General features: G+C 37.3%; 1 long non-coding RNA gene across 1 annotated transcript; it reads left to right on the plus strand.

The window, feature by feature from the left end:
• The first annotated feature begins 11,687 nt into the window (after nt 1–11,687).
• Nucleotides 11,688–13,221, plus strand: LOC146741817 (uncharacterized). The gene is made up of 2 exons (XR_014929786.1): nt 11,688–11,977; nt 12,532–13,221. It is a non-coding gene; the product is annotated as an uncharacterized LOC146741817 (long non-coding RNA).
• Nucleotides 13,222–13,567: the final 346 nt, after the last annotated feature.

The following is a 13,567-nucleotide window of genomic DNA, read 5'->3' on the forward strand; positions in this document are numbered from 1 at the left end:
GGATTTAAGATTACCATGTTGGCTATCGGAAGGCATTTTGGCACAGTTTTACTGATTAGATCACATGATCACGTGCTTTTGGGTCGGAATCCCAGCCCTGTCGAACAATATAGCGATTACTAGTTGCCTGCGTCCTGCCTGCTGTTGGCAAGAGACGCCGGAACCAGCGAATGGTGATGTTGTGAGTACTGATTTACAAACGTAAAATACGTTAGAGAATCTTATTACCTGAATTGTCGTACTGGCAAATAAAAGCGGATTTCGAACTACAGGAAAGGTCATTCAACTTATATCCATTAGATTTTCGTACATGGATACAGTCCTGATTTCCATCATCGTTTGGCTCGTTATCCTGGAAATATTCATAGACCAGTTCTGAACCATCCAACCAACGAAATACACCTATAATATTAAAATATCGATCAAGACGTCAACTTTGATTGGTGTTTGGTTATTTTTGGATTTTAAAGAGGTCCGGACCATTAGGGGTGGGCGATGGCTGAACAAAAAAGCAAAATGACTGTTTTCCTTAACTAAGCTTTGTTTTCCATGGTTATTTTTTTATTTCCAATTTGTAATACATTTTTTCTCTAATAAAAAGTAATATCTGCGCTCTTTATATATATGAGTCCATAGCTCTGCATGTACTCATTCTCGTCATCTGTTCCCATTTGTCTGAGAGATGTCGGACTTTGTATCAAAGAGTCCCAAATCTCGCGGAAAAGGACGAAAATTGGTACAAAATAGAGCTATAAGTCCATGGCATGGTTCTTTATGGAATAAGATTTTTTTAAATGCGTACCTTCCGTTTCCCTGTCCGTGAGGCCAATCCACCACTCATCGAATTCAGCTGGTACATTTATCGCAGCGTTAACAACAAACTCCTGTGTCTCTTGGTCGGTGACGAATATAAGATGGCCACCCAGATCGGCGCAATATAACTCTGCATCGCCAAAACGCTTCTCATGGGTGACGAATTCAAAACACGACGATCTGAATTCGACTTTATTCTCATCGCACGAGTTTCCTATTTAAAGCAGAAATACAGACATTCTCAAAATAAACGTGAGAATACGCTCTACCGTATACGTATGTTTTTAAAAGAAGACGTATTACTAGTATCAGATAGGCAGACGTATTACTAGTATCAGATATATTAGTTTGGATTTTTTTTTACATTTGAAGCAGTAGGTGCCATAAACCAAATCAAATCAAAATTCGATGTGACACATTTTCATGGAAACGCTTTGCGATGAACACCCACGTCTCATGTTACCCTATACCTGTACTTGTTCATATCTAAAATTATCGTAAAATTGGTATTATTTTTTGTAGATTTTTAATGGTGAAATGTGTTTTCATTGTGGTTTATGGAATCCACCGTAAAATTTCCATTGTATGCATGCTTTTTCTATTTCCCCTCAAAAACAAGGAGATCACGGGTCATTATTGAAGTGATTTACACTGGTAGTTTGTGCTATACTTAATACGCTCACGTCGAACCCTTCTTTGTTTGTCAAACTTTGACATAGAGCTGTATCGGGATCTATGAACTATTATACGTGGGGGGATAATCGCCATTGTCACCAAATTGTTATAATGCAGAACATTTGAAAGCACCACTAATTCTAGAATTTTTTTCCATCAAATAATTAAAATGAGGAGGGTGAACTTATTTCCCTGTCGACAACTTAATAATTCCCCCCATAGCCTTAAACCCGAGCTTTGGCAGCCCAACAAATAGTTTGTGTATCGTAAGTTTTGTTTTTGAACTTTTTGAGCTAGTCAACCAATCACAAGAATTAATTTACCAGTAGCAAAGAAATATTTCAATATCTTTCAATTATTTCAGCATTATTTCAATATCTTTCAATTCTTTTACCATTATTTCATCATCATCATCAGCATCATGATCATCATCATATCGAAAAAAAGGTGACTTGTATTTGTATTTATATATTTACATATTATATGTACAAACATAGAATTAGAAATTAACTTCAAATTCATTGTTCGTTACTGTGCATAGTGAATTGTTGATATCCCATATATCACAGAAAGTTTGTATATCTTGTTCAAGTTTGTAGTATTCATATTCAACTGTATTCTTGATCGCAGTCTGGTTTTAAATATTTCGAGTGGGTCTACAATTGTCTGGTGCTGCATTTTGTTTCTTCTGCTCAGGTGTATTGCCATCTTAACTGTACTGGTGATATAAACGAATTGGTGAAGAGCATGTTTGTTAACAAATGTCCTGCACTTAGGTGGTGGGTTAATAAAGTACCAGGATACTGGAATGATTTTGTCTGGCTTAATTAGGTGTGCCGTCAGTTGTGTCAGGAAAGTGAGTAAGGGTTGGATTGCCTGACATACAAAAAAGATATGTAATAGGGAGTCGTCGTCCCCGCAAAGGGGGCAAGTGTCCGTGGGGTGGAAGCCGTCGTTGTAAAGATAGGTAGCTGTTGTATACGCACCGTGGATAATCCGCCACTGGAGGTCGCCCTCTCGCTTAGTATTTGGGGGGTAGTAGCATGCTCTAAAATTGGGTGTTGTACAGTCCTGCAAGCTGAGCAAGTCTCTCCATACGGTGTCTAATCTTTCGGGTAGGCGATTTGCGTAGTTTACAAGGGTTATGTATTTATATATGGCTCCCTTTTCCAGTTTGTATAAGGGGAGGTTTAAGTCCGTTGAATGGTGTAGTTCGAATGTATACCGTGCACTTGGTGTGTCGATTGGTTGTTCGCCTCTAAAGTGGTTATTAATAATTGTTTTCAAGCCCATGGGTATTGCATTGTGGGTGGTTTTGAGCGTAAGGTCGAGAATACGTAGGGATTTAATTCTTATTTTTTCTACGAAGTCCGCAGTACCTAGCCATCTTTTTTCCTCCATGTTGACAAGGTCTCCGATTTTGGTGATACCGGCGTCGGCTAGATGTGTTAGAGTAAAAGGGCAGCCACGTATTGGGTGTAAAATCATGGGGTTTTGGAAGAGCGGTTCATTAAGGGCAGCTACGAGGTTAGTGGGTTTGTCTTTACGTATTTTTTCTAACGCGTTCCAGCATTGTAGTAATTCAAAATAATAGTCAGGTGTTTTATTTTTGCAGTAGTCTATTCCTGTTGTAAGCAAGAGTTCTTTCTTGTAGTGTAAGTCTCGGACCAGGCTGAAGTAGTAGTCCGTGAAGTGAAAAATGGGATGATGAGAGTCCAGGTACAGGTATCGTTGAATAAAGCCTAACCGGAGTGACGTAATGCGAGATTGCAGGTGAACTAATCCTTGGCCCCCTTTGTCTAGCGGTAGGTAGAGTGTTTCTACAGGCGTCCAGTGTCGGCCCTGCCAGACAAAATTGTTAAACAGTGACTGTAGGTGCAGGATGATTGGCTTAGGTGGGGAGAAACATGCAAGACGGTGATAGAGTTTCGAGGCAATCAGTTGATTTATCACAAGAACACGCCCTCTATAGGACATGGATGGAGCAAACGCGGACCAACTTTTTACTTTTTCCTCAATGTTTTGTGATAGTTGTGACCAGTTTTGTTGAGCAAAGGTGTCGTTGTTACCTAGGAAAACCCCTAGAACTTTGAGTCCTTCTGTACTTCACGATATTCCCAGTGGGTTGTCTGTGCGTCTGCACCAGCTACCAGACCACCTTGTGATTTTTCGAGATTGACTTTCGCGTTTGATGCTTTTTCGTATACTTTGAGGCAGTCTTTTAACTTGTCGAAGTGGTCATTTTTTGTCAGTAGAACTTCAACGTCGTCTGCGTACGCGGCTAAACTTGAGTTGGCTTTAGGCGAAGTGGGTATTGTTGGTGCGGAGATTTGTTTTCTTATGTTGTTTAGAAGTGGTTCCAATGCGATGACGTATAGTTGGCCCGAGAGAGAGCATCCCTGGCGTATTCCTCGATGAATGTTAAGCGGCGATGTAAGTGAGCAATTAATGCGGATGAGCGATTCTATATCTGTATATAGTATCTTGATGAAATTAATAAAATTATGTCTGAAGCCAAAAGCTGCGAGGGTATTGAACAGGTAATGGTGCACACGCGATCGAAAGCCTTTCTCTGATCCAAAGCTAGAATTGCGAGGGATGTATTGTTGGTATTGGCGCAGTATATGTTGTCCCGTAGTGTAGTGAAAGGGCTTTTGCCAGTATCTTGTAGTCGCTGCATAATAGACTAATTGGTCGCCAGTTTTTGACTAAAGTGTTGCCTCCTATCTTTGGGTGTAAGCAAATGACTGCTCGTCTGCTAGACAGTGGGAGTTTTCCGTTTTTAATTGACTGGATGAGAACTTTACGTAAGTCCGTGCCTATGATAGGCCAGAAAGTTTGGTAAAATTCACACGGTAAGCCGTCGATGCCGGGGGTGCGGTCTGTTGAGAGTTGGCTAAGGGCTTTGGTAAGTTCGCCATACGTAATTTCGCTTTCGAGATTTTCGCGGTCGGTTTGATCGAGTTGTGGTAATTGGTTCAAGAGTTGTGTTTGGCATGTGTCGTCAACGATATCTGAGGTGTACAAGGATTGATAGAAGTTGTATATTATATTGCGTATTTCATGTGGGTCTTCTGATAGAGTGCCGTCGGATTTTTTTAGGTGAATGATAGGTTTTGATTTTGCTCTTATACATTCGAGGTTGAAGAAAAAATTGTTGGAAATATCACTGTTCTCAAGTAGTTGATGGCGGGCCCGTACGGCCGCTCCTTTGCTTTCTGTTTGGATTATTTGTGTAAGAGTTCTTTTCTTTTCGTTGTATTCGTTAAGTATCTCATTATTCAGGTGAATGTTTTTTTCAAGCTATTGGATCTCTTCTTCGAGCACGTTTTTTTTCTCCTTTAAGTCGGTGTGCTTAGATGTGCAGTATTGCTGGGTAAGCAGTTTAATTTTCCACTTTCCGATTTCACACCACGTAATTAAATTATCATGGTTGCCTTCCTCCTTGCGCCATTGTGCCCAGAAATGTTTAATAATATCTCTGTATTCTTTGTGTTTCAAGATATGTATATTCATGCACCAGATTGGGCTGCGGGTTTTTATTTGCTTTTGTGACAGTACTAGTTTAACAAGTGAGTGATCGGAGAATGCGAGTGACGAGTTTTTAATTGCCACTGTCTTAATGCGTGTTTTCATCAAGGTGTTTATGTAGATTCTGTCGAGGCGTGCTTTGCTATTGTCCCTATGCCAGGTATAGTTTCTGTTGTTGCCATGGTGATAGCGCCAGCTGTCCGTGAGTTTATGTTTACTTATGAGGTTGGATAAATATCGTGCTGTGCGAGGTGCGGGTTCGGTGCCGTGAATTCTGTCTTGGTCTGATTTAATAGTGCAGTTGAAATCTCCGCCGATAATTATTGGATCTTCGTTCAAGCCGGAGAGGAGTGTAGAAAGTTTAGTGAAGCAAGCAATGCGTTCACCAGGGTCCGTCGGTGCGTATATGTTGATGATGTTGGTTTGAATATCGTTGATCATTACAATAGCGTGTATTAAGTGTCCGGGGATTGGTTCAGATTTGCTGGTTATTTCTATGTTGGAATTTGGAGCGAATACAATAGCTGCCCCCGCACTGTACGTAGTGGCGTGCGATAGAATGCATTTTCCCCTCCATATCAACGGCCAAGTTGCCTCATCTCTAGGATTCGTGTGAGTTTTTTGTAATAGGTAGACGTCTGCAGTGTTGTTATGTTTTAAAAACTCAAAGATTTGGAAACGTTTGAGTGAGTCCCTACATCCACGCACGTTAAGGGTTAACACGACAGAGCCATGGACGTGACTAATTAGTATGATGTAAACTTTGTGTATTAACATGTTGGTTGTAAAGGTGGCGTGTTGTCCTTGACTGCGGTGGCTCTTCCGGTTGATTTCAGGTGGCTTCTTATTTTAGTGATCATTTTGTAGATTCAAGCTTGTTGTGATTTTATTAGTGACTGTGATGATCGGTATTTCATTAGTTGTTTTGACAGTTCTCTGAGGTTTGGGTTGTATTCCATGTATGAACTTTTTTGAATGTTCGACGTCTTCCAGAAATTCCCTAATCGATGTAATAGATGCTTCGCAAGATTGTGATATTTCTGGCAAATCGGACATTACTGATTCGTTGTCGTCTGTTTCCTGGGTTGTGTTCTCAGATAGAGTTGCGATGTTCTGTGTCGTAAGCGGCGAGTATGGAGTACTGCCGATACTGTCCGGTACAAACCCAGGCTCTACCAGTGGTGGCGTGGCAGGGGGCGGTGGTGATGGAGGCAATGGTGAATCGAAAAGGAAAGGTGTAGAGGGGGTGTTGGAGTAGGGGTTAGTACCCTATCTCTTTTGTCATCATCATCATCATCACGGTGGTTATTTTGGGTATCAGTATCGTTGCTAGTGGGTTGTTGTTTGTAGTCAGTGTTGTTGTTGTTGTTGGTTGCTCTTTCGGTGTCAATACTAGTATCCATTGGTTGTTGATCAGTGTCAGGTTGTTCGTTTTCGGTGTGTACGTCCGGGGTGTTGTTGTGTTCATTTGGCTCGTGTGTTATAATAGCCTGATCGGTTACGTCATTTGGTGTGCTTTCGTTGCTGTTGATTGGCTCGGTGTTTACTTTGTTGGTTATCTCATTGTTGCTCATAGGTTCCGAAGTTAGTACACGGTCATTGGTTGGCTGTTGATCTACGTGGGAAGATGTTTTGTTGTTCGGGTGCTCAGTGGCGTCAATGGTAGTATTGTTGTCAGGTATTTCAATTGACTGTCGTATGTTTGGACAGTTTCGTTGTATGTGACCTGTTTGCTGGCATTTAAAACATCTCATTTGGTCTGCTGACAAATAAACTTTGTAGCTTTTTTCTTGGAATTGTATATCCGTTTGTCCATATAGTTTACCCCGTAAGTCAGAAATCAGTAGTACAAATGCGTATCTCCGGAAAGATTTTACATGTTTTAGGGCCTTGTTCTTACATCCCAGTGGTATAGATCGAATAGTGCTTATAACTTTACCAAATCGTGACAATTCATTATGAATAAGCGCGTCAGGTATAAACGGTAGTACACCGGAGACAACGATCTTTGTTGCAGGGTTTAATTAGTGGTTCTACGTGTATTGAATATCCACTCACCTCCAAACCTCTAGTGCAGATGTCATTCATCCAGGTGACCGAGCTAAGAAAAACAATCACGGAACCGTTTACTCTTGATGTCACTACAATATTTTTAGGTCCAGTAATCCCGGCAATAGCTTCTAAGTAAATTTCAATCCTAGTCCCATCAATCGATTCGCACTTAATGGCGTATTTTCTTGTTAAGCCAGCAAGCGACTGGGTTGGTTGCTTTTTGCCAGCACCGAGTTGGCACTCGGTAGCCAAAAAAGTTGATTTTTCTCTTTTGGAAATCAATAAAAATGTCAATGAAGCTCACCTATGCAGAGTAGTTGTATTCACAAGTATACTATCGCTATGTTTTAGCGTGTACGAGTTCTACAAACTTCGGAAAGGCTGGTAAAGCGAGAGCACTGTGACGCCACGTCCTACTCGGGTGACATCATCACCATCATCATCAATATTTCGATATCTTTCAATTATTTTACCATTATTTTAATATCTTTCAATTATTTCGTCATTATTTCAATATCTTTCAATTATTTTATCATTATGTCAATATCTTTCAATTATTTCACCATTATTTTATCATTATTTCAATATCTTTCAATTATTTCGTCATTATTTCAATATCTTTCAATTATTTTACATTATTTCAATATCTTTCAATTATTTCACCATTATTTCATCATTATTTCAATATCTTTCAGTTATTTTACCAATATTTCAATATCTTTCAATTATTTCACCATTATTAAAATATCTTTCAATTATTTCACCATTATTACACCATTATTTCATCATTATGTCAATATCTTTCAATTATCTCACTATTATTTCAATATCTTTCAATTATTTCACCTATATTTTAACATCTTTCAAATATTTCACAATTATTTTTATTTAAATTTCTTTCCACTCATGTTACGGGGCACATTCCTTGCATGCACTATTTTGGATATTGTGAAGATCATTGTCCTGGGTAATATCGTTCGAGTTAGGAGATTCCTCTCATTTATTGTAGAAAATAGCCATTATACATCGATTCAATCCAGTATTCAAGTGTCAATGGACGAAAGTTTTTGGGTCCATGTTCCGGGGCCTAACCCCCACTGTTCTTTGCGCACCAAAGATGAAACACGATGGCGGAAAGGTTACACAGGGAAGAAGTGTGCGCGTAGTGGAAGCCTTCGCGAAGCCGTGGATCCAGCCTCGAGCATTTACGACAGTGTCGCTGGTCATCGTGACCGTGATCGTGGTCCATCGCTGACATCAAGTCCTGCCATCGCGGAGCAATTCAGGCAAACATCAATCGAGATATAATATCAAGTGGGGTAGACGTTTTCCTGTCGCCATACCTAACAACATTAGGGACATTACTTTTAGATTTGATGTGACTCCCACCTACGGTTATTATTTATGCACTCCTCAATATTAGCTTCATATTTCCATGGCTTGGCCGACAGCAATGTGAAAGCTTTTATGTGCATCAGCAAACTTGTCGTAAGATGCACCGTAAACCGATGATAAAATTCATTGTATTTTTCTTCTTCTTCAATGTTACGTTACGCGAGTGATGAATCCGTATTCAATATTACCAAAAATACTCATTGCACACTTAAAACTGTTTGGAAATGATTACTACTATTTATTCCATCAATCCGCAGTTGATGGGAGGAAGAATGTCGATGAAAATATAACGTATCAATTTTATGTTTTGTTAAAAGTGTGAACCTAACTACATGTAATCACTCGAGTACATTCGTACGTATTATTGTAATCACAATGTGTATAATGAAAGTGTTAATTACAAATATGTTATAGCAATTAACAAAAGTCAATTTATGTTTAACAGGTGGAAATTGGATCTAGGTGTTTTTGCACCCCGACGACAACTACAGTGTATTGTCCTGGTAGCTAAATCGTTGTTGATATCTCGATATAGTGCGAACCTAACTACAATAATAATAATAATAATAATAATAATAATAATAATAATAATAATAATAATAATAATAATAATTATAACTTTATTACGCCGTATTGTGAAACTACATTGCAATTTTAACTACATGTAATCACAATGTGTATAATGAAAGTGTTAATTACAAATATGTTATAGCAATTAATAAAAGTCAACCCAACAACCTTTGTCCATAGACACTTGAATTCTGGATTGAATCGATGTATAATGCCTTTTTTTACAATAAATGAGAGGAATCTCCTAACTCGAACGATATTACCCAGGACAATGATCTTCACAAAGCACAATATCCAAAATAGTGTATGCCGGGAATGTGCCCCGTAACATGAGTGGAAAGAAATTGAAATACATTGAAATAATAGCGAGATATTTGAAAGATGTTGAAATAATGGTGAGATAATGGTGAAATAATTGAAAGATATTGAAATAATTGAAAGATATTGAAATAATGGCGAGATATTTGAAAGATGTTGAAATAAAGGTGAGATAATTGAAAGATATTGAAATAATATTAAGATAATTGAAAGATAAATAAAGGTGAAATAATGATGAAATAATTTAAAGATATTGAAATAATGGTGAGATAATGGTGAAATAATTGAAAGATATTGAAATAATGATGAAATAATTGAAAGATATTGAAATAATGGTGAAATAATTGAAATATATTGAAATAATGGTAAAATAAATGAACGATACTGAAATAATGGTAAAATAATTGAAAGATATTGAAATAATGGTGAAATAATTGAAATATATTGAAATAATGGTAAAATAAATGAAAGATATTGAAATAATGGTTAAAATAATTGAAATATATTGAAATAATGGTAAAATAATTGAAATATATTGAAATAATGGTGAAATAATTGAAATATATTGAAATAATGGTAACATAAAAGAAAGATATTGAAATAATGGTAAAATTAATGAAAGATATTGAAATAATGGTGAAATAATTGAAATATATTGAAATAATGGTAAAATAATTGAAAGATATTGAAATAATGGTGAGATAATTGAATGATATTGAAATAATGGTGAGATAATTGAAAGATATTGAAATAATTCTATTTTGGCGGTGATCTCACGCCATAAGTTTCAGGCCGAAAATTTTGTACCAGAAGTCATTAAAGCTGCAGGTCGGCGTTTTTTCAACACCGTCTGTGTTGAGACAGCGCTTCCTGCGACGACACAACGACCAGAAGTGTGTTGTTGCTCCGCGCGGGTCGTGTTCGATACGTGGATATGGGTTCCAATTAACGCACACGCACACGATGAGCGTATAATAGGGGCTCTCGAATCCCGAATACGTACATATGAACTTGAATACTAAAGCTGTCACAGTGACTGTTCACGAATAAATATGCAAATGAAACAAACCAGAGACATTCGATCTATTAAATAAATGTTTTTGTTTCTTTTAATCAAATACAATAGATAAAGTAAAATAGGATTGTCATGGTAGGAGCCTACTCATGAATGCAAATAATCAGAATTTATTTATCTCCCAATAAATTGTACTTCAAGGCATTATAAGGATATACGTGATTTGCGTTAGAAAAGTGCAGTCCCTTCAATAATGCCAAAGCATTACATCACACATACCATTTCACTACAGTAACATTACTTTGCTCATTAACCTAGTTCCCGAAAAAATTGTTCTTATTTGCGCTTTGGCTAAAATAGCGCTCCGTTGCCTTTTTACACTAGTGTATATACACGGAACTTCATATATTTTTTTTTACAACTTAAGTTAGTAATATTCATATTTCAGTGAAATATTGTTCAGTAAATGGCATATTAATAAAATACATAATTAAATATTTGAAACAGCAGAAATTAACAAATAAAAAGCCAATAAAATGTGTGTTTGAAGTTCAAAAGTTTCAACTATTTTGAAGTAGATCGTCCTTTAACGCAATACAGCAGTGTAAACTGATTGTCAATTAAACAATTTTACGACTACCTTATTTCTACAAAAATTTCATCTATCATTCAGTAAAACAATGACCAAATAAGCGAAATGCCTATCAAATGGAAAATAAAACACATTATGCGTGTATTTTTTTTAGTCTACATACAAATGAAATTGCACTTAGCAACGCGTAGCGACAGTATGGTGTTGTTCGGCCTTACTGACAGTGTTTTCTTCAAATATTTCTCGCTGTTATTATGGCTTACTTCATGACAATTATAACTACTCAGTCTAGAGCGGAGGTACCTATGATGATTTTTTTCTCACTAAAAACAAACGCTTAGCAGTGCGGAAACAATTGACTGCCGAACCGCCGTTTTTATGAACAATTTATCTGTGAAAAAGTAGACCAACAGCACAAAATCAAACCACAGTGTAAAATCTGCTTTTTGTCTTTTTGTGAGAATTGTGACACATCTCGTGTTTGATTGTTACGAAGTGACACGTGACTGGAATGCGGCCTCGTAAAATATTCTAACCCAGCCACAGATTGTTTATAGGAGGTGAGTTGAGCCTACACCTGCCAGACAAATAAATTATCCTGTGATTGGTCAAAGTGTTGAATATCTGGGTTGAATACAAGTCCAGCAACCAATGGGAAGGAAGTGCGTAGTTAAACACATTCGACAGACCATATATGGTGTCCCATAAATCCCTCGGGGGATAATACGTGAATAATTAGTTCCATACAATGACGATTCTTGTCATCGCATGCGGTAAGGTTGTTTCGCTTATTCCTCGGTGAATGAAAGTGTCTCAGTATCGGTGTCCTGCACAGAGAGCTACAGTAGCCTACACAATTAACTACGTATACTTCGTACAGCAGTATTCTTGCATCCACAAACTCTCTATTCCAGCAACCGTTCGTAACGTTCAAACATACGTATTGGATTGCCCCATAAAAAATGTTTGGTAGAATTGCGACTTTTATTTCAACACGTACTGTACAAACTTTTAAGGTGAGTTTATCTTTAGTCGTTCATATTAATTAAATCTAATCTGGTATTATTCTATAGTTACCCGAGCGGATAACTCTGAAGAAAGCAAACTCCGTATTAACACGCTATATGAATGAAATCACTCCACTCGCTGCGGAGGACTATAATAACAATGTTTCAACCTGTACCTAAAAATATTCCGGTACGACTGAACTTGCATTTTGTATGACCTTGTTGGAATGCATCAATTAATTATTTAACGTTTTTTTATTCAAAATAAAAATAACTGTTCCGAACTGCCTGTATTCTGAGAATGGAACGTCCGTGGAATTAACTAGCTGTCACCGGTATCTGGACACGCCCAGTCAGACGCAGCAAAAATATACCCCTTTTATTATAGTATTAAGGAAAAGTTGATTCGACGCCCATATTTGACAAACAATTGTTTCATTAGTACTTAGACGACCAATTATTAGTTATCTGAGATTTGATCCATTACTACCACCAAATACTTGTACCGAAAACTTGTCTAATAATTCACGTCATTCATTTTTTTATTCCTTCCTTTCTTCCAGACAAGGCGCAACATGTTCGCTACTATACCCGGAATGTGCTTATTTGGCGTGCCAGTGTGGGTAGCTGTTGGACTGCCATCATCAGAAGGACATACCAAGAAGCCGGATATTGACAGAGCAACTACAAACGACCAGGACACTTGCTAACAGTAAATGGACTCAAAGGATTTGGCGTGTTCGGCGATTTTGAAATATTGACTGAGTCAACATATAAACATTATTGAATATATTTAAGTCACACATTAACATCCAATGACAAGCGGAAGTTTACCCACACGACTTCCTTCATTTACACATCGCACTTGATAGCTTGCTTGATATCCGAATTTCAGTTTATATCGACACTTGTCTTAGTGTATCAAAATCAGCGAGTCTGATTCTTAGATGGGCATTATATACGCTTAAACGTTGGCTGGTTTTCCAACGGATTTTAGAAAGTCAAAACTATGCAGGCAGAGTTTTCATTGATGACATTTTGATAATGTAGAAAGTTGAGAAAAGTTTGCAAAGTGAGCTAAAACTAGTGCTCTCCTTGAGTGAGAAACTCTCTTAATCATAATTTGAAAATAAATCGATGAATTGAATGTAGACAAATTATGTTGACTGACTAAATACTGCACATTTTGTGATTGTTTTTTTTCTATTAATTTAAATTGCATGAAATAATAAAAAAATGTTTTCAATTAATAATGTAGTGTAACGTTTTATTTTGTTTGTGAATTGAATAGATAACGCATGATAACTGGTAGAGGACCATGTGCATACCGTGACATAATGCGATATAATACATTGAAATTGTTCGTGACAAGACTCGTCCCGGGGGGGGGGGGTTGCATGACACGTTTGGTTGAAATAATCATCTAATTTGCATAAATTAATATTCATGAGTAATGAAAAACCTTTTTTCAGTAATATTGTGCCAAAATGCTTTCCGATAGCATACATGTTTGTTCTAAATTGACTTGATTCTATCGTTACGAGCTGAAAAAATAATCGGAAAAATGATGTAAATGTATTTTTTAAGTCGCGTTTCCGA

The sequence above is a fragment of the Saccoglossus kowalevskii genome, chromosome 6 (assembly GCF_978046115.1).
Source record: "Saccoglossus kowalevskii chromosome 6, keSacKowa6.1, whole genome shotgun sequence".
Lineage (NCBI taxonomy): Eukaryota > Metazoa > Hemichordata > Enteropneusta > Harrimaniidae > Saccoglossus > Saccoglossus kowalevskii.